At 42.6% G+C, this 18,648-nt stretch overlaps 1 protein-coding gene across 24 annotated transcripts in view; it reads left to right on the plus strand.

Moving 5' to 3' along the window:
• Positions 1-18,648, plus strand: part of FBRSL1 (fibrosin like 1) — a 547,946-nt gene that overhangs the window by 218,127 nt on the left and 311,171 nt on the right. The gene's annotated exons all lie outside the window — the stretch shown is intronic.

Below are 18,648 nucleotides of genomic sequence, written 5' to 3' on the forward strand. Positions count from 1 at the left end.
CTGCTTGTTTTGTGGAGTTCCTGCGTGGAGGTCCTGCAGATGTTCATCCTAGCAGAAGGCCTCCAAGTTGGTGCAGTTCATCTCAATTGGTACAGGCTTTACTCTCCTGCAGTGATGTTCCCTGGCACTTACTTCTTCCTACAGTTAAAGATACTTGAGAAAAGGTCTCTCTTCTATATAGCTATCTTTTCCCCCGTTGTAATAGTTTAGCCACCTTCTGCTAGTCTAATTCCTTCTGCTCTTCAGAATTCACATTTTTCAGGCATATAACTGCTACCAGTTATTTTCCCCACTGTGATCACTGCAGAGCCAAGTTAAACGTACCATGTTTTAGAAGTTTTCTTTTAAAAATATGTTATTTAAACTCCGGTAGTAAGTTAATTTTTTATTATTATTATTATTCCAACAACTTCATTAGTGTCTAAAAGACAGGCCAGTGTACAGTACTGAGGTGTACTCGTACTGGAGAGGTGCTGTTCTCTCCTATCTCCATGCAATGACGGTTTGACTGTATCCAGCCAAAATTTTGGTTGCCTGGGTGCTTCACTTTGTCATGCTGTGTACCCCTGTCTAGATTGCTTTTTTTCCTCGCTGCCCTGGAGGTCTGTCCACGTAAGGTGTGCTGATAGTTCTTGAGACACAAAGCCACAACCGGCTACCTCTTGCATTACTCCGCTGTGTAGCTATGTTGATAAGATGCTTGCTGGCCTGGTAATCTCACAGCTAAGCCTGGGGGTTTGCTATTCAAGAATGACGCTTTCACTATTGCCCTGAAAACAGAAGCCATAGAAGGAATTAATTTGGAAAGAGTTTCATGTAAAATTTTTATGTGCCATCCTGCTGCCAAGATATCTTGCCAATTGGGTGGTAGTAGCATGGTTTTTAACTTCTCTCTCTGTATACAAACAGGATGACTTAACCTCTTCCTCTTTATCCCTGAACAAAAGAAAAAAGCTGATGATTCGAACAGATGTTTTGCAAATTGGTAGCTGGCTCGTGGTGCAGTAGGGAAGCAGCTTGGTCTTTGAACAAAGCTTTGTCAATTGCCCTTGGTGGTTCCTGTCTGCATGCTACCTCATCTTGTGCCTACATGGGTCCCTCTTCCAAAGGACAGAGGTCACAGAGAGTATCCAAAATGAGAGAAGTTCACAACGGGAAAAGCTGGCAGATGGTGCCTGGTTGTGAACAGTCCTGTCGAGCCCGCAGGAGGATGGGAGAAACAGCATCATGAGCCAAGCTCTTGGGCATGGCGCTGGGAGAAGATGGCCTGGGTGCTGATGGTGGGAAGACAGCGACAGAGAGGAGGAAGGAGCAGCGGTATGGGGACCTGGAATTGGGCGGTGTAGGCTGGACAGAGGGGCGATGGGAAGGGGGTTGGTTATGCACCGCCAAGTGAGAATCGGTGCTAGGTCGGTTACAGTGGCTTCAGTGGCTCCTTCTTTGTGCGGTGTGAGCAGGAAGCTGGTGCTCTCCTAGGCCTCCTTAATCCATAGAAATTGCAGCAATTCAGCGACATCATTTTCTGAGTACACATAGTTAAACCGGTCTAGTCTGTTAGCGTGAGCGCTCAAATTGGTTTAAGAGTGGCTGATATAGATCAAATGTATTGGAACTAGCTAATTCGAGAATGTCCGTGCAAGGGGGTTACGCCAATTTAACATCATCAATTTAGATGCCAGGAGTTGTATTAGTGCAGTGTTTGAATGCAGACCAACAGGGAGAGCAACTAGGGAAAGGCTTGAAGAGGCATTTTTCACTGAAACAGTGTGTAAAGGTACTAAAGTTAATAAAATCTTTGTGTTTTTTTTACAGCAGAAAATTTTGCTGTCCCGTCTCACAGGGACTTGATCTTTCAGGGCAAAGAAGGGACTTCTGTTTTTTTAAGGGAAGATTGGAGGAAGTGCATGATTCCTGTATTTTATGCTTGTATGGCCTAAAATCTTACAGAAAAATTCTCCCAAAAATGCAGATCTTAAGACTTTGAGAGATAGATTTGGGTCTGGATGACAATCAGGTGTCCCAGCATGTGGGATTATAGACTAAAATGAAAAATTAAGTATAATTTTTCTACACACGAGTGGCTGACATCCCTCAAGGTTGCCATCATGCCTAAGTGAAGTTGGGTTTTTATGCAGTTCTTCCTACACTTGAGATATGTCTTGCCTTCCTCCCCCCACTCCATGGTGTTACTGTGCTTCCTTAACTACAATTAAAATGTTGACACCTGGCTTGGCTCTGCAGATTAGGATTTGATTTTCTGTAATTATATGTTATCGCTCACATTCAGTAGCAATTTTACCTTCTGTACAGTATGATAACACTTATTAATTCAATAAAAGAAATCAATTCGCAGGCAATTTCAAAATGTAACACCTTGGTAACTGAGTACTAGCCAATCAGATTATGCTTCTGACATTGTGCCTTGTCATTTAATCAGTAATGGGTGATTGCAAAAGCAGATATATGTCAGATGTTAATTAAGAATAACACAGTTTGGGACCATAATGTTAGCAGTGCCTGTTTTGTTATGATGCTGTGCTGAATATAGCTAATATTTGACTTGCACTTAAGTATTATTTACAGTAAATGGAACGATAAGGATATTTATTCTGTCTCTATGTTCCTACAGATGTATTAAATTTTCTTTTTAGTCAGTGGAACACACTGAGTGTTAATGGACTGCCGCACAGTCGTGTCTGTATGGAGGATGTGGAGGTGGTTTTGTTTATAGTGAACACGTTCCATCTTATCTTCTAGAAAGTTATATAGTCTTTGCTTTCCTGTGGCTTTTTTTTTATCTTCTTGAAGTGTTTTACTTGGCATCTGCCAATTGGCTCTTTCCATCAGGTTATTGTTAGTGTTGGAAACTGTGTGTGAGAGTGGTGGGTATGTACCACCTCCGCGTCTGCTGCCCCCCGCCTCTCTCTCCTTGCCCTGGCAGTAGGCAGCAGGTGAAACGTGCTTGGGGTCAGTGACCCTGCCCGGAGGCTGCTTAGCCCTGGGCAGGTGACTGGTGTCACCCTCCACTCCATTTGCACCTGCCGTGTTTTCCCCTTCAGGACGGCTCTGAGCTGTGACCTCTTGGTTGCTCACAAGGCTTACACTGGAGCTTGTTGCCCTCCTCGCTTTGGGCCTTCCTGGGGTCCGTTTGATCGGGACTGACCACGTGGCCTCTCCTGACCTTCAGCTGCAGTTCAGGGCTGCTTGGTGGCTGCTTGGTGCCAGCAACTCCCAGTGCTTTCACTGGTGAAGAAGGACATGCAGAACCTGCCCCTTAATTTTGTATCTTTAAGACCTGCTTCTTCTGTGTGATTAGGACCTATTAGTCCTGTTAAATTAAGAAAAGAACAGGTGAAATGTGCCTGAAACCGACATTTCAGTTTAGCCAAATGTTATCATGCTGACACAACCTTCCTTTCTGATTTGTAATTAAGTTAGAGCCAAGGCCACCAGCCATTAAATGCTACAAAGCAAATGTATAAGATGCAAGGAATCTCCAATAAAGTTGTAAACTTCAATTAGGCAGCACCAGCCCAGGGTCCTGAGCTTTCATTGGACACTTAACCTAATTTTATTGTAGCAGCAGCATCCTAAATGAGCAGCTCTGGGGCATAGTCTATTCATTTAACAGTCTGCATATTCATTAAATCTTACAAATTGGCATCAGAGTTTTGTTTTTAGCAACTTATTTGTTGAAAGAGGGAGGCATGTTCAGCATTAGATCGCTTACATTTTCTGTTTGGTAAAACACTTTCATTTGGAGCCTGCTTAGAATGTGGCAATTCCGATGAGCTGGGGTAAATTTTCCCATTAAAGTGATTCACTAATGGCTGATAAAGCAACACAGAGCTTGTAAAACTATTTGCTGTGAAATTCCAGCAAGGAAAGAGCTATCTCTTTTGCCTCACGATATCCTTGATTTCAGGGTAGTGGAAGGGTTGCAGGTGGAGATGGCACCAGTAGAGGTTTCCTGCTTTTAACAGTAGTCTCTTTTCCCCTCTCTCCATTTTACGAACAGACAAATGCAATGTTTGTTTGCCTATTTATATATTTTTTTAAAAACATACTTAGCTGTTGTTTCCCAGAAGAAAAAGGTCCTTAAAAATGATGTTCTGTGTGATTCTCTGTATCGTGATTTTGTACTCGGTATTCCAGGATGGGTGCTTGTTTTGGCTTCTTTCGTCAGTGTCGCTCTATATAATTGAACCGGTCAGAACTTCAGTGATTTAAGCAGAGCTCTGACAACTCACATCCTGATGTGTGAATCTTGGCTTATTACTTGAGTGTGGCTTTCTTGAACTTCTAAGGAAGCAGGGTGTTTATTTTCAAATGTGCATGCCAGCGATGAAGCAATCCTGTATTTTGCAATAACTAATGAGTACATCCAGACAGAGCCCAAACCTTGGAAACTGTCATTTTTTAAACTGTCTTGTTACACTGAAGTTTAGGAATTACCTTGTCCTTTCAAGAGGTCTTGTTGTGCTAGGTTATGTATTTCTATAATGAAAGATAAATATAGCTTTAATTCTAGTCTGGAAAAGGATAAGTTAAGCTATTTTATCATGAGAGTTTTCACTTTTAATTTGGATCTTACTGCAAGTTTTCTTAGTGTCCTTAAGAGAGTGAAAAAAGGTTTCTCGTGAGCAGCCTTTTCCAGTAGTTGACATTCTGCTACTTTTCCTGTCTGCAGGGAAATCTAAGACGACTAGTGAAGGGTTTCCAAACTGTCCTTCTGCAGAAGGAAAGTGATGCTTACAAAATCATGATGGATTAATCCATTTATGATAATACCTACAGATTTCACACCCAGAATGGTGAAATGGTAAATTGGGTGTCGAGCTAAGAATGTAAATTTATCCCCCAGTAAATGTTTTGAATAAGTTACCTTATCTTAAGAGCTTTGTGTTTGCTGTGTGAATTTTCTCAAGGGGAAGACAAAGATCACAAAACATGGAGTTGGTTCAAGCTGGATTCCTTGATACAGAATAGGATCATTATTTCTTTCTTCATTAGCTTCTTGTTTTTAAAAGTTGAAGAAGAGCTACCCATTTTCTAGTCCATAGCATGGCAACTTGTAACAGTGCTTATTTTTACCAGCGTCTGCTACTTGTATGTACTTTGTACTTTCTTCAAAGACAACTGATAAAAAGAAGGGGCCTGTTACAGTAATGGAAAACAAATACATTCTTAACCCGTAGTGTTTAATTACTGCTTCTACTGAATAGGAAAATTATCTATATATAACTGTAATATAACTTCATATGATTTATATAACTTGCGGAAATCAGACTGAACGCTCGGGAAATACGTATAAAGTAAAGCACCCTGCAGATGCAGTGGGCAGAGGCAGGGTTGTTGACTGACCCAACGTGTTTCACGTAGTTCCTCCTCTGAAACAGGGCCTGGGTGCAAAGCATGACCCTGGGGTTTTCCTGGCAGGGTGTGATTGATAGACAAGTTGATACTGAAAATAATACTGAACCACTAAAAACAGGTCAAGCTGCTGGTTTATCTGTGATGCAGGAGACTTGTATTTATCCTTTAAAAAGGATTTATAATGGGTTTCTCTGCATGTTTGTGCATATTGAAGGAGAAGCAAATCGCGGGCTGCAGGGTTTGATCAAGCTGGGACAGAACAGTGATTTTTAAAAGGCAGTGCTGGCAGAAGCAGTGAAAATTTTATGAATGCACAAGTAACCTCATGTCACACAGGGATTACTCCTTTAATGTGTTTATGCCTTTATCAAGGATGGCATGGCTTTGTTGCCTAGCTATATGGCATTAACTTGCTACTATCTGAGAAATAATACCCATTAGTAAGTTCTGACTTAGGTATTTATTTCCCATGTTCCTTATCTGCTGTAAGTTGATATAAATCCTTCTCCTGCCAAGTCAGAACATGGATGAGCTTCCTCTGGCAAAAACTGATACTGCAGCTTGTCCTCTAGCTCTCAGGCCTCATGGGTTTAACATCAGTGGTTTGACCTTTTCCCGTTCAAAGGATAACGTGAGCATTGCTATCTGTAGAGATGCATGATGACAGAGTAATCATACTTCTGAAGATTATCATGCTTTTGGCAGTTACAGATATGCTCAGTTTGTGAGGCTGACTTTAATGGCATTATGTATAACTGGCTTTTATTTAAGAAAAAAATGGGGGTGGGAGGGTAATAGTAGAGATAAATGTGCCTCAGGTCAGAGCTACTGGGTAGAACTTGGCTGTGTCACATATGGTAACCCCTGGGCTGTCCTGTCTGCTGGACAACCCTCTTGTGTTTTGCTGGATAAGCAGATGTCCTGGAGAATTGGGGATCACTGTCGTTGGCCTGTTGGCAAGAGTCCAATTTGCTCTTTGACATGGAGGCTTTGCCTCTGTTGTGTCTCCAAATGTGTATTTTCCTGCCCAGGGATTTGATGGAAATGACGGGTAGACATTGAGATGAGTGAACCTCTTCAGGGTCATGTTCTTCTGTGAGCAGGTAGCATTGCACTGTCACTCTTGCAACTGGTCACTAACTGAGTGTTTATAAAGTTATATGGTGAAAACCATCAGGATTACAGAGCAGAGACTCTTCACCCAGCAGGACCTATACATGCCAGTGAAACCTGAACTACTCAGCTTAAAAGATATTTAGGAAACACTTGTAAGTACATATGTTCCTTTGCTGTATTTAAATTTGGCTACCACCTATCACAAGTTTTGTTTCAGTGGTTTCATGGACACTAAGAAGGTTTGCTAAGTTTGGGGAACTGTCTGTCCTGTATCAGTTGTACTGACTTAAGTAACACATAATCAGTTAGAAGGCAAGTAAAATTTTGATCTGTAATAAGCTCTGCACTTCAACAAATAACATTTCAAGACTTCAGCATTCTCAAATAGATTTGGAAGGATATAATATAGATCTTAAAATGCATGGCTGATTTAGTTTAAGCTGTGATATTAAAGATGGATAAACCCAGAAATAAGCTTTTACTTTCAAGGTCATTATTTTTCAGTTCTAGGTCATTTGATATGTTTGTCAGCATACTGCAGGCTCTGAGAGCTGAGTAGCTGCTTGGCCGTGGTAACAGTTTTATTTTACCCCACCCAGTATTGCTGCTGATTAGTAGAGTAAAACCTGGCTTTCAACCACAACGTATGGGCATAGAGACACTTAATGGCAAAACTGGAATCTCTTTCTGTTGAAGCATGAGATTTGTCAAAGAATACTGTAAATTTTTACCACGCTAGTTCAGACTGGCTCTTTATCACCTGGTTTCTTTATACGAAATCAGAAATCTATCATTGCACCAAAGCAGTTCATTTTAAGGCAGTCTCTAGGTCTCCCAAGCAGATGGGAGAAGCTTGGGTTGAATTAAAACCATATTGTGAAAGGTGGTCATTGTCCTACTCTGTGTGTGTTTCCTGAATTTACTTAGGAGGATGTTTAGGAGGAGAGGGAAAGGACTTGGTATTGTAAGATGTCATCCTGGGAATATAATCACTAGGATCCTTCTTTCTTTAAGGGATCTGTGTACCAGAGTTCATCAAATAATTAAAATTAGTCCTCAAAATGCTGACTGTGGCATAAGTATTCCTGTCTCAGCCGTGCAAGGAATCTGTCTCTGGCCTTTCTGCCAGCACCCCTTCTTTCCTTTCACTTACCCTTCCTATCTGTCATGCTCTGCAGCAGTGTGTCATTACTGAGATCTCAGTATGTTGCTGAGAAGATACAAGGATTCTGGAAGAACCAAGGAAAAATGCCTGGGGATGAGAAACAGTATGGTACTTGGTAGGTTACAGCAGTAAGTAGATTATGTGAAGGGTCATTTGCTGTGAAGTACCTGCTGCGGAGTCTGTCCCCTACTTAGGTCCCACTTAAGTCTTTACAACGAGGTTGTCAGAGGTCTTGGTGTGTAAACCTTGTGCTGGTCCTCTGCGTGCAGCTGTAGTTAATCCCCAAAGTGGGTTCCAGGTGGTTGTTCTCATCAGAAATGTGGGGAGAAAGCAATTTTGTGGGAAGATCGGAGAAGGCTCTGCATTCCCACGCATGACAGCAGCCCTGTGGTTTTTGGGCTGTGTAGGGAAGGAAGAAGGGTGGTGGCTAGGGGGGAGGTTTAGAAGAGCAGCAGCAAAGTTAAATCACTTCAGCTCTGCTTAGGGCTGTAGCTAAAACTTTCAGAGATTTGAAGTTCATGTGACCAATCTGAGAGACTCCCCTGCCAAATTCTGTGATGAAAACCAGAGCAGATGATGTCAAGGCTCTCTTACAGATGTCCCCTGCACAACCACCGCTGCTCTTGGATTGATCGTACGGAATTAAAAAGCCTTCGCGGCAGCTAAGCAGGGGTATGCGTCTTTCATAGACCCCGAGCTGCTTACATGGTTTATACTTCCATGGTCTATCAGGAACAAAGAAGCCTGGGTACAAAGCCTGTTTGAAAATTGATCCTCAGTGAAATGGGAATTTACAAATGTGGCATGTTCTTCTCAAAACCAAAATTGAGCTTTACCCATATTACTATTAAAGTATAAAGCTTTAATTATGCCCTAAATCCACTGCTTTAGCTGGGGGGCTCACATGATTAGCAACAAGAAAAAAAAAAAAAAGCATCTGGAGAGGCTGTGTGGTGCCATGTTTTCCCATATGTGAAATTTTATACGGTACAAATTATTAAACACCAAACCTCCGGAGAAAGATTGTAATGAAAAATTTAGCGCTGCCCCATCAGGCTGCGACTAATTTGCCTTTTGACTAGATCTGAAAGAACAGAGGGCTGTGCTGGGGGTAATCCTTGATGAGTAACTGGCAAGAGGAAACTAGTATTATAATATAGTGCAACAGGAGCAGCAGTGTGACACTCCTGTGGGTAGCCTCACTGAGAGGCAGTTAAGGTAAAAATAAAGAAAAAATAAATCACCATTTTCAATCAGGGGCTGTGAGAGTGTACCCATTCTTTCTATTTTTGGTTTGGCCTCAAGCTCCCAATTTTCATCTTGCAACGCTTTGTAATGAAGATGTAGAGTAGAGAGGAGAAAGGAGGCCTGGAATGGATGTTGTCTGGCTCATACGTTGGGTGGTCCCATCTTGTTCATGCACGTGGGCATATGCACGTCTTCTCTCACGTGGTCTTGCACCTTTCCCCTACCCTTCTGCCACTTAGACCTATTCCCCTGTTTGGGGCATGCTGGCTGCTGTACTCTGTACTCAGATTCTGAAACATTCAACCACGCACGCTCTAGGGCTTCAGATGTGAGAGCATGAGCAGCTGTTCAGGAGCCCGTATTGCACCAAATGCTGGCACAGCTGGGTTGTGGGATCCCCCCGTCTCAGCGTCCTGCACTCTGAGCGCAGAAGAGTAGGAGATGGGGCAGGTTCTGGCATACCAGAGCTGTGTTTTAAGTATCTGCACAGATGGGATGCTCTTCTGAAGTACACCTTCAAGCCATGACTGGGAGGCATGTCGTATCTATGCTACTGCTCACATCCGTGCCACTGCTTGTCCTGGCTGCAGATGCCAGTGATCCACTGATGGGGTTTATAGAAATATGCAACAAATGGTGGAATGTCCCTCTGCCTTTTTTACATTTTTTTTTTGGTAGAACAACATTAGTTAGCATTTTCTTTAAAACTGTTTATTAAGTTTCCCTTCCACTCCCCCACTTTTTTTTTTTCCTTGCCCGCACCCTCCACCTTTTCCTTTAAGTTTGGCCCTGCAGAATGTTGAAAACATGTATCAGTTTGGTAGGCGAAGCCAAAGGATGGTAAAGCTAGTCTGATGTGACCAGAGGCACCTACGGAGTGATTTCCTGTGATTAACCGTTGTTATGATGTGCTAGGTCCTTATTGCAATTAAATTCTTCCTTGCTAGAGCAGCCTGCGTCATCACGATAGTCTGTGGGGGAACTGATGCAGTTGCAGAAATAGGCTGGGTACTCCAAGGTCACCTGCCCTTTTCTGGCCTTTTTTTCCATGTTTCTTGCTAACAAAAGAAAGGCTCTGTGTGGCCCCATGTGCAGTTTATGTTGTCTTGTCATAGCTGGAACATGATTTTTAACAACAGAGAAGTAACCTTGTCATGTGCAGTGTGTCCACTGAATCCCCAATTTCCTGGAGGAACTACTTCTCCTGCCACCCATATGTTCGTGTTTGCCCCTAAAAGCCAGGGATCGGTTTTGCCTGGATGTTTCAGAAGGAAAGGGCTGTAGGCACAAAAAAAACCCTCCCCACCAAGTCAGTTGAAAATCCAGATTTTACAGTTTTTAAGTCCAAGAAAATTCAGCACGGGCAGATTGCTCTTGGCCCCTGCCTGGCAGGGTGTTGATTAATAATTTGAACCTGCAAATCCTCTTTCAACTTCTGTGAAATCTAAATTGTCCATCTGAGGCTTGCTTCTTTCAAAACAATTCTACTGTGATTTTCACTGCTAGCATAATTCTTTGTAAAATAGATAACCCTGTCAGTGGCAAAGCTGTGCCGCACACCTGGAAGGCAGCACAGCTGCCTGAGTGCAGGCGTACAAATGTGGAGAGCAGGCGATAACTGGAGAAGATCAGAATTTAAACTGAGCTCAGTTCAGATATATCCAGCTATGTTCCACTTCCTTTGTGCTGTACCGTATGTATTTGTCTCTTTCGGGAGGTTTTTTGGGGTTTTATTTAAGGCTGAAATTTTGAGGGTAGAACAGACATGACTGGAATCTCAGTGCCTTTAGGAGTCAGGGTACCCGAGGCACTTGAGAAAATCTCAGCTTTAGGACTCACTGGAAGATAATGGTGCAGCCACTTATTCAAACAAGTCACTGATCCTGCTCCTGCAGATGCATTCTCCCTGTGGGCAGAAGGAGCTGTTACTTCTTTTTTTGGGATAAAACAACAGAGGTTTCTGAGATGAGTTATGGGCTTTTCCACAGGTGGGCGGTGAGGTGGGAGCATGCTGGTTCTGCTAGGTGGGTAGCTTTTTAGGAAGGACAATACCAAGCGTTGACAAATGTGGCATAGTTTGTGAACTTACCTTGTTAGGAGATGCTTTCATGTTTTATGCTTAGCTATTCTGTTTCCATTTTGGCTCCTTTTTTTACGGTTTCAGGAAAAGGATATAATTTTACTCTTGCATCAGTGCAAATCCATAGTAATTCTGTTAATGAAAGGAAAAAATACCCACATGGTTTTAGAAACCGTGGGAAAAAGAATCACCTCTGGTGTTTTTGAAAAAGGACCTCATTTGCCCAGTAATTCAATATTGCTCTATCATCTCAATAATGAGAGTTCAGCTCGTAATGGCAGCACATTACAAAAAGGGCTGTACGATTTAAACATGTTGTAAATCCAACTAATAAGTATAAATTGATTTTTAAGGGGGAAAAATGTGCACAAAACTAGTCTTTTACCATACGTTTCAACTCTACCAGAAACCTTACTTGAATGGTATTTCAATGTGCTTTACCTATTGTGTTGCAAACTTTTTCAGAGTCTGTCAAGTCGTACTAAAGCTTTTAAAATACAGATGGTGGTAAAATCCCCAGTGGAAAACAGACTTCTATTTCAAACTTCAGTTCTGTTTTTTTCTGTTCTAGTTCATAGCAGATTTTGACAGATCAGAAGAAATATTCACAGCTTGATGCAGCTGGATTCTTCTTTGGCATGAGCAGAAACATCTGGCCCCAAAACAGTGCATTTTACCAAAGGGCCAAAATACATGCATATGCATCTGTTGTGCTAATATATTTTCCTGTGAACTCAGATGTTAATTGCTTTGTTTTGCCAAGACAACAGTGTTGGTTCAGTGAATAAGATTATTTCCTTTAGCCCTCTGTTAATGGTTTCCTTTAGCAATAACATTGTTTTAAATAGGAAACTGTCAGGTACCTCGTGAACAGCAGTGAGGTAAGGTCTTTTGAGCAAGGATATTTGTAGTGTAGTGGTATCTAGACATGTGCTGTTATATTGAATTTGCATATCAACTGAGACAGCTATTAGCACAAAAGCTCCATGTGAGACCAGTTTTACATCTCTAGGAGACATGTTCAATTTTTGCATCGTAATTTTGAGGCTTTTGCCATTCCCACTTGCTACTTCTAGTGTCCCCTCACTGCATATCTACAGGCAGCAACAAGGGAACGTTAAAGATCTGAATAATTGCCTGCTTATCTAGCTCCACCCGTAGTTCTGCCTTGGTGAATTTTGTTATTCTGGGCTTTGTTCCTTCTCCCATGCTTGCTCTTACAGAAAGAGCTACAGTTCAGAGAAGTCCTTTTGCTGACTTTTGGCCTCTGCGTTGAGCTTTCAGTTTTGCTTCCCCTGGTTATAGAAGTTCTGGCCCCCACTGCTGCTTGTAAATATGGCGTGACAGACCTTGGTCATTTCCCAAATCTGCATCCAAGGTACTTTGAAGCCTCCTGCCTTTAGGCAGCACTCAAACACAGGTCTTTCTGCCCAAAGTAAAACCTCAGTGTCTCATGTATCGAGAGCAGTCCTGAATCCCATTGTATCTTTCCAGTAGCAAACGCATGCTCCCTTACTCCTCTTCACAAAACCTTTCTATCTGATGGATTCAGTTTTTCATGCTGTATCTCTCTGCCTCCTTTTACTAAAATACCTCCTTTGCAGGGGCAGGGTTCCCATTCAATATCCAAAAAAGCAGCAATTACTTTTTTTTGCTTTCTCAGCAAGCTCTACTCCATTAACATTGTACTTTCTTTCTAAGAACTATTTACTTACACATCATCCAGGGAGAATGATCTTGTTGTTAAGATGCAAGATGGTTGCTGTTATAAGCTGCAGTGCTTTTAGTCATCCGGTTTTCTCTGTAGTTGTAATCCAAACCTTATCCCAGGCCCATTGCGTGACATTCCCAAAGTCATCTGATGTTTTCCTTCCTTCTGAGAAGGGATGATAATAGCACCTGCTGCGCATCCTTGCTGTTTAAACGATGGGTATTTGCAGAGTGTTGGAGATGCTCTCAGGAAATATTGGTAGGATCACTAATAAATGTATCTTGCTATTACTGCGTTATACTCTAAGGTGCTGTTTGTTTAACTCTAGACTTTCCCACTAAACGGAGAAAACAGACGCTTATTAGTGTTTAAAATACCTTTCTGCACCAAATGTGACAAGGAGAATAAGAATTTCCTGCAGCTAAGACCATTCTTGTGGGAAGGGCTGCAGCAGTCTTAAGTGGGCTGCTACTTTAATTTTGCTTTATAAACTGCATGTTCCAGTTCAATTTAGACTGAATCATAACTTATATAACCTGTACAAAACTAAGGTTTGACTTAAAGCTGGATAAACATGCAATGCATCATTTACAGCCATTTTAATGAGCTTCAAATCAGGGTTTTATTTAAACAAGTGGACTTGTTTCTTTTGGTGGTTGATGAGTGTTTGTGCTCTCTGTGAAAGGACACAGGTGCAACAGCTTGCATTTCTTTGGGGTTGCCTTAGGCAGGTTTCCCCTCCTCGGAACCCAGCTCATCCCCAAGCACAGCCTGACTCCTTTCTGAAAGGCATCAGCACAGCTTTGCTCTCCAGAATCAGCGGGGAGAGGATGTCTCGCCTCATGGGCAGCAATTCCGACCAGCTGGATAACCTTCCGTAGGTGGTGTATCTGCCTCATGGCTACTTCTGCAGTTTGTCCTTTCAGCTGTAGCAGGATGCAATTTACGTATTTGGAGGATTGTGGCCTTCCAGCTTCAGGGAGAGGTTTACTCTTCAGCAGGGCATGCCAGTGGAGGGCGTTCTTTTTTGTCTGTAACCATCACAAGAAGAGTAATCTGAGCGAAACAGTTTGGGCTTGGATTTTGAAGGCATACAAGTCAGGAAGAACACTCAGAATAAGGACACCTGAGTTAGCTTTTCTGCCATGATGGAAAACACAGTTTGGAATCTGGATTCTGTTTTTCACTTAAAATGACTGGCTGAAACACTGTAGCTTTGTGTCTGAGAAACTTTTAAAACTATGCTTGTAGGGAATATATAGTCAGTGCCAGGCCACTTCTGTGCTGCACACCATGAGAGTACAGCACAGGCCAAAAAGAAGCATTTTCCTCCACCGTAAACTGATGTAGTGTGTTACACCTAGGAAGAAGGTAGAGCAGGCTGGCAGTCCATCTTTACTGAGCTTTCTGTGTTTTCTTGACTTCCTCACATCTTTGGGTAGTGCACTGTGTCCCTTGAGGATAGCAAGCGTCAACCAGCTATTTCACAGAGCTCTGGGCTTACCCGAACAGCAGTGCTGCCTTCTAAAAGCTGTTTCCCCTTCCTCAGCTGCGAATGTTAATCTCAAAGTTCAGCGATCATTAGCTAAAATAATTGTCACCCCTTTTTAGTTATTCAGGGCTGAAAATTACCAAAGGGCTTCACCTTAGTTGCTTCAGCTGTAATTAGTCTTAGATTTTTGTTTTCTTCAGGTTGTCAAACAGCAAACAGGATGTCCACTGGGCATTGGGAGGAAATTGCTTCTGTGTTTCTTTGTGGAGCTGGTTTGCTTGCTCTGGTAGTTATAACACTCTTCTCTCAAATCAGAAAACTTGTGGTGGTGGTGTAGGATCTTGCAGCGTTACTGAAAGTTTCCTTGACAACACTAATGCCTTGACTGATCACAACCAGACAGCAATGATGTTTCATCAGGTCGCCTCTGCCTCAAGCGCAGAGCCAGGGACCTGCTTTTCAGACCTGTAGAGGTGTAAGGTTTGCTCTGATTTTTGCCAGAGTGGCTTGGTTCATCTGCTAGTGCAGGGAGCCTGAAGAAAATGGCTCTGGTTCTTGTTGGGACTTCACTGAAGCAGCTGTGGTTTGCTTTCCGTTGCCTGTGGGTGACAAGGGACGGCTGGCTGGCTGGGGGAGGAGGACTTCTGCTGGGGAAAGGACACGTCGCAGGAAGCCTAGACAGAGTGCAAGTCAGGGCTTGGGAGGATTTGAATTAGCAGTAAAAGCAAATCATAGGCCTCACTAGAACAAGGTAGAAGCTGGAATAAAAATATTCATGGAGGTGTGTGTGGGGGCTGTCTCTCCTTTGCTAAATTCATATCATACATTGGCTCGTGCCAACCATCCATCAGTTCGCGCTGCGTTGAAGTGGTGGTTCTCTTGGCTTCAGTGCCAGCTTCTCCCCCAGCTGCTGCCACGCTGGAGCCTTCCTTGCTTCTAGGTTCTGTGGGGTATTCAGCTATAACAGGGATGGGATTGTGGGCTGCTTTGTGGAACAGTTGAAAATGTGCAATGTTATCCCTGACCCTGTGTGTGTGAAAGACTGGTTGCTACCTCCTGTGATTTAAACTGTGCCACTGTAACTTCACCTTAGACCAGTGCTGGGCAAAAAATCTGCTTGGGTCTCTGTTTGGCAGCCTGTTTCTGCTGCGAGTGGGTTCCCTGCTCAGATGAACCTAGGCCAGGGTGTGAGCTCACAGCTGTGGCTCTGCTCAGCCCTCTGATCCTTGACAGCAGTTTCTGCAAAATTCATCATTGCCTGGGCAGCCTTTTTATTTATTTATTCACTTTGTTTCTTTTTTTTCACTTTAGATTATTAATTGCATGTGTAGCTTTATCTGGAAAAAATTGCATGCAATTTATGCATGCCTGCAGTAGCGTGTGTTTTATATATTGGGTTTATAGGGTTGGTACTGATTCCTGAATTAATTTGAACAGCAAATTGTTGTTGTATCTGCACACAGTATGTCTTCTCTTTTTTTAACATATATTATATGACATGCATCTGGTGGTGTTTTAATTGTATTATTGTGGTGCCTCAGAGTCCTAGTAATGAATTTGAAACCCTACTTTACTAAGCATGGGTTTTTCACATGAGACACTTGGAGGGTTTGAGTGAATTGTTGAGTGAGAATGTGGATGGTTTGTCACTGCCTTGATCTACACACAAGAACCCACAGGGTTTGCAGGCTGCCATTACAAAATCCTCCTTTACTGTTGATCAGCACCAGGATGGTAACTGGTGTGCCCAGCTCTAAGTAAGGAGAAAGCAGTGCATCACACCTGGAAAGTTGCTGGCGATTTTTGCTGTTTCTAGTGACAGTTTGATTGATCTCCGTGTTCTGCCTAAGAACGGCTTGGAGCAATGCCGAACAACTACTCAGTCTGTACCACAGATTAGACTGTAGATGCCACGGATTGTCCATTCAGAAGAGCTTTGCCTTGCTGTCTTACTGGGGAGGCTGTAGACCAAGCCAGCCTTCCAAAAATCATTACTGTCAATGCTGTATCCAAGAGAAAGTGGTTTCTCTTTCCTTGCTCGGGGTTTGGATTAGTTCCCTTTGGTTGTAGCATTATGCTGGAACATCATACAGAGGTGCTTGTCCACTGTCACCGCTTTCCCCGAGCAGCTGTGTTGGGCAGCATAGTCTCTTTTCCGTAGTAGCTGCAAGCAGCCACCTTCGTTCCTCATCCTCGTAGTGCAGCTCTGCTTTGGGATATGTTTTTTCTAATGAGGTGTGTTTTTCAATGAATGCGAGCTGCTGCCTAAGACTGCCTTCCCCTCCTCCTCTTTATTTATTTTTGAATAGGTATTTTTGGCATCTATGAATTTTATCTGCAGTGGCTTTGATAATATTTTTCTCTGATATTGAAGCAAGCCTTGTTTAAATCCTTTTACCTTCTGTAGCAAATATTAGTGATTATTTATTGACACTACTTTTTGATAACTTAGCTGATGTTCCCAGCTTAAAATATGCCTTATTTATATAGTGCTAATTTTTATCAGAACGTCTTGCAGTATGAGTGCATCATGGATCCGAAATGTATCATATTTATCCAGTTCCCTTTTCAACCAAACTTTACAAAGAAATGAAACCAGGCTTATTCAGGAAAACCTTATTGACTGAAATAGTTTAATTCAGTCAATTGAATCCAGTACTGGGGTTTTTTCTTCTGTTCAAGTCTGGTATCTAGTGTGCCTCTAGCTGCCCAGCCAGTCCTGGTTGCTCCTTTAAAATATTTCTCCAATACCTGGCATCTTTCTGTTTTCTGAGTGGCTATTCCAACATCTATTAAACCATCTGGCTGCACATGATCTCCCATTCTAGGGCTTGTGCAACAGGTCTGGACTTCATTCTCAGCAAATGTTGTCTAATACCTTCCTTCTGTTATCAGAAACAGAGGAATGAGTCTGTTTTCTTCCCAGGGACAAAGCAGAACTGCATCCAATGTTTTGCTTGTCTGATACTGTTAGTAATGTGTTTACTTTGCTTTTGGGGGTCTTCTCTGACTAGAATAACTTTTGAAGGTTATCATCACCTTTTATATTTTATTCAAAACCCTTGCTTTTGGTGGGCAATATTACTAGAAGAGAAATACTGTAGTATACAGAGGCTTTTTTTTGTTGTTGAATTTCCTAGTGTATTTTGAAACATCTCCTGCAGCTTTGGACAATTTGATATGTATATTAAATCTACTTTTGCTTTGAACATCACAGCTGTTGATATTAGCCTTTAATAGATGGTATCTGTATGCATCGATGGCAGCAATGTTAAAGCTGTCAATTCTGATTGCTTCCTACATGGTGTTTAAAAAAGCATAGTGTAAATTCTGCCTAATTTACTCAGTTGGCTCCAGCTGAACACAGCTCTCTCCTTGCTGAATGGGTGCTTAGTCAATCATACCTCTGTCCTGCTTGGAGTTACTTCCCTTACAGTGACCCTTTGGATATGGTCAGCTGCACTGGTGTTGGCAGCACTTGATGCACTTGTTGTAAGAGTCCTGAGCTGATCTTTAGTGTATCCATTTCTTTCCCATCACCAAAAAAAATGTGCAAAAACAACTTCTCATTTGATGCCTATTGGATGGCATTTTATAACTGAGAATCACAGGGCCAAATCACCTTAATTTGAAACTTGAAGCTACAAATCTTATTTTGTAACTTGCTCAGAGGCTTTCAGCTCTCTTCATAGAGTATTTATTGGACTCTATCCCTTTAGACCTGTCACTAAATTAAAGGGTAGTTAGGGAATCCTATTCTGGTGGAGCATTACAGCTGGTGCAGCAATTATTAGGTGCTGTCTTTTTTGCTGATGGTGATTATGCCTGTCCCTTGTCCCGCTCTGGTTTCACTGTCATCTCCCAGCTTTACAGGCTGCTTCTGCTCAGTTACCAAGTAGTGTGTGTCTTGTTGGTTGGTTGGTTGTTGTTTGCCTACAGATGCTGTCAGTCATTTATAAACACAGACTAAGGTGCCCCATTAAGTTTATTTGATTTCTCAGGGTTTCCCTCACTGCGGAAGTGCGGGGAGTCCTGACTTTTTTTCTCCAGCAATTGCTTATAGTTTGCATTCACAACGGGACCTGATAAATCATTGCTGGTGGTAGGGATGGGTTTGTGGCATATCATGCTGGTTTTAGGCCATAGCCCATGCATCTCAAAACTGTATGTGCCCTGTGGTGGGCTGACCCTGACTGCTGGTGCCCCCCAAAGCCACCCTGTCACTGCCCGCCTCAGCTGGGCTGGGGAGAGAAAACAGAACAAAGGGCTCGTGGGTTGGCATAAAGACGGGAAGAGATCACTCACCAAGCACTGTCATGGGCAAAAGGGACTCAACTTGGGGAAAATCTGGGTCTCTGCAGAGCTGTTCCTCTCACATACTCTCACTCCTTTCCCTGCTGTTGCTCTTCCACAGGTGGTTTCCCCCCTCTTCTTAAATATGTTATCCCAGAGGTGCTACC

This window comes from Falco peregrinus, chromosome 2, assembly GCF_023634155.1.
Source record: "Falco peregrinus isolate bFalPer1 chromosome 2, bFalPer1.pri, whole genome shotgun sequence".
Lineage (NCBI taxonomy): Eukaryota > Metazoa > Chordata > Aves > Falconiformes > Falconidae > Falco > Falco peregrinus.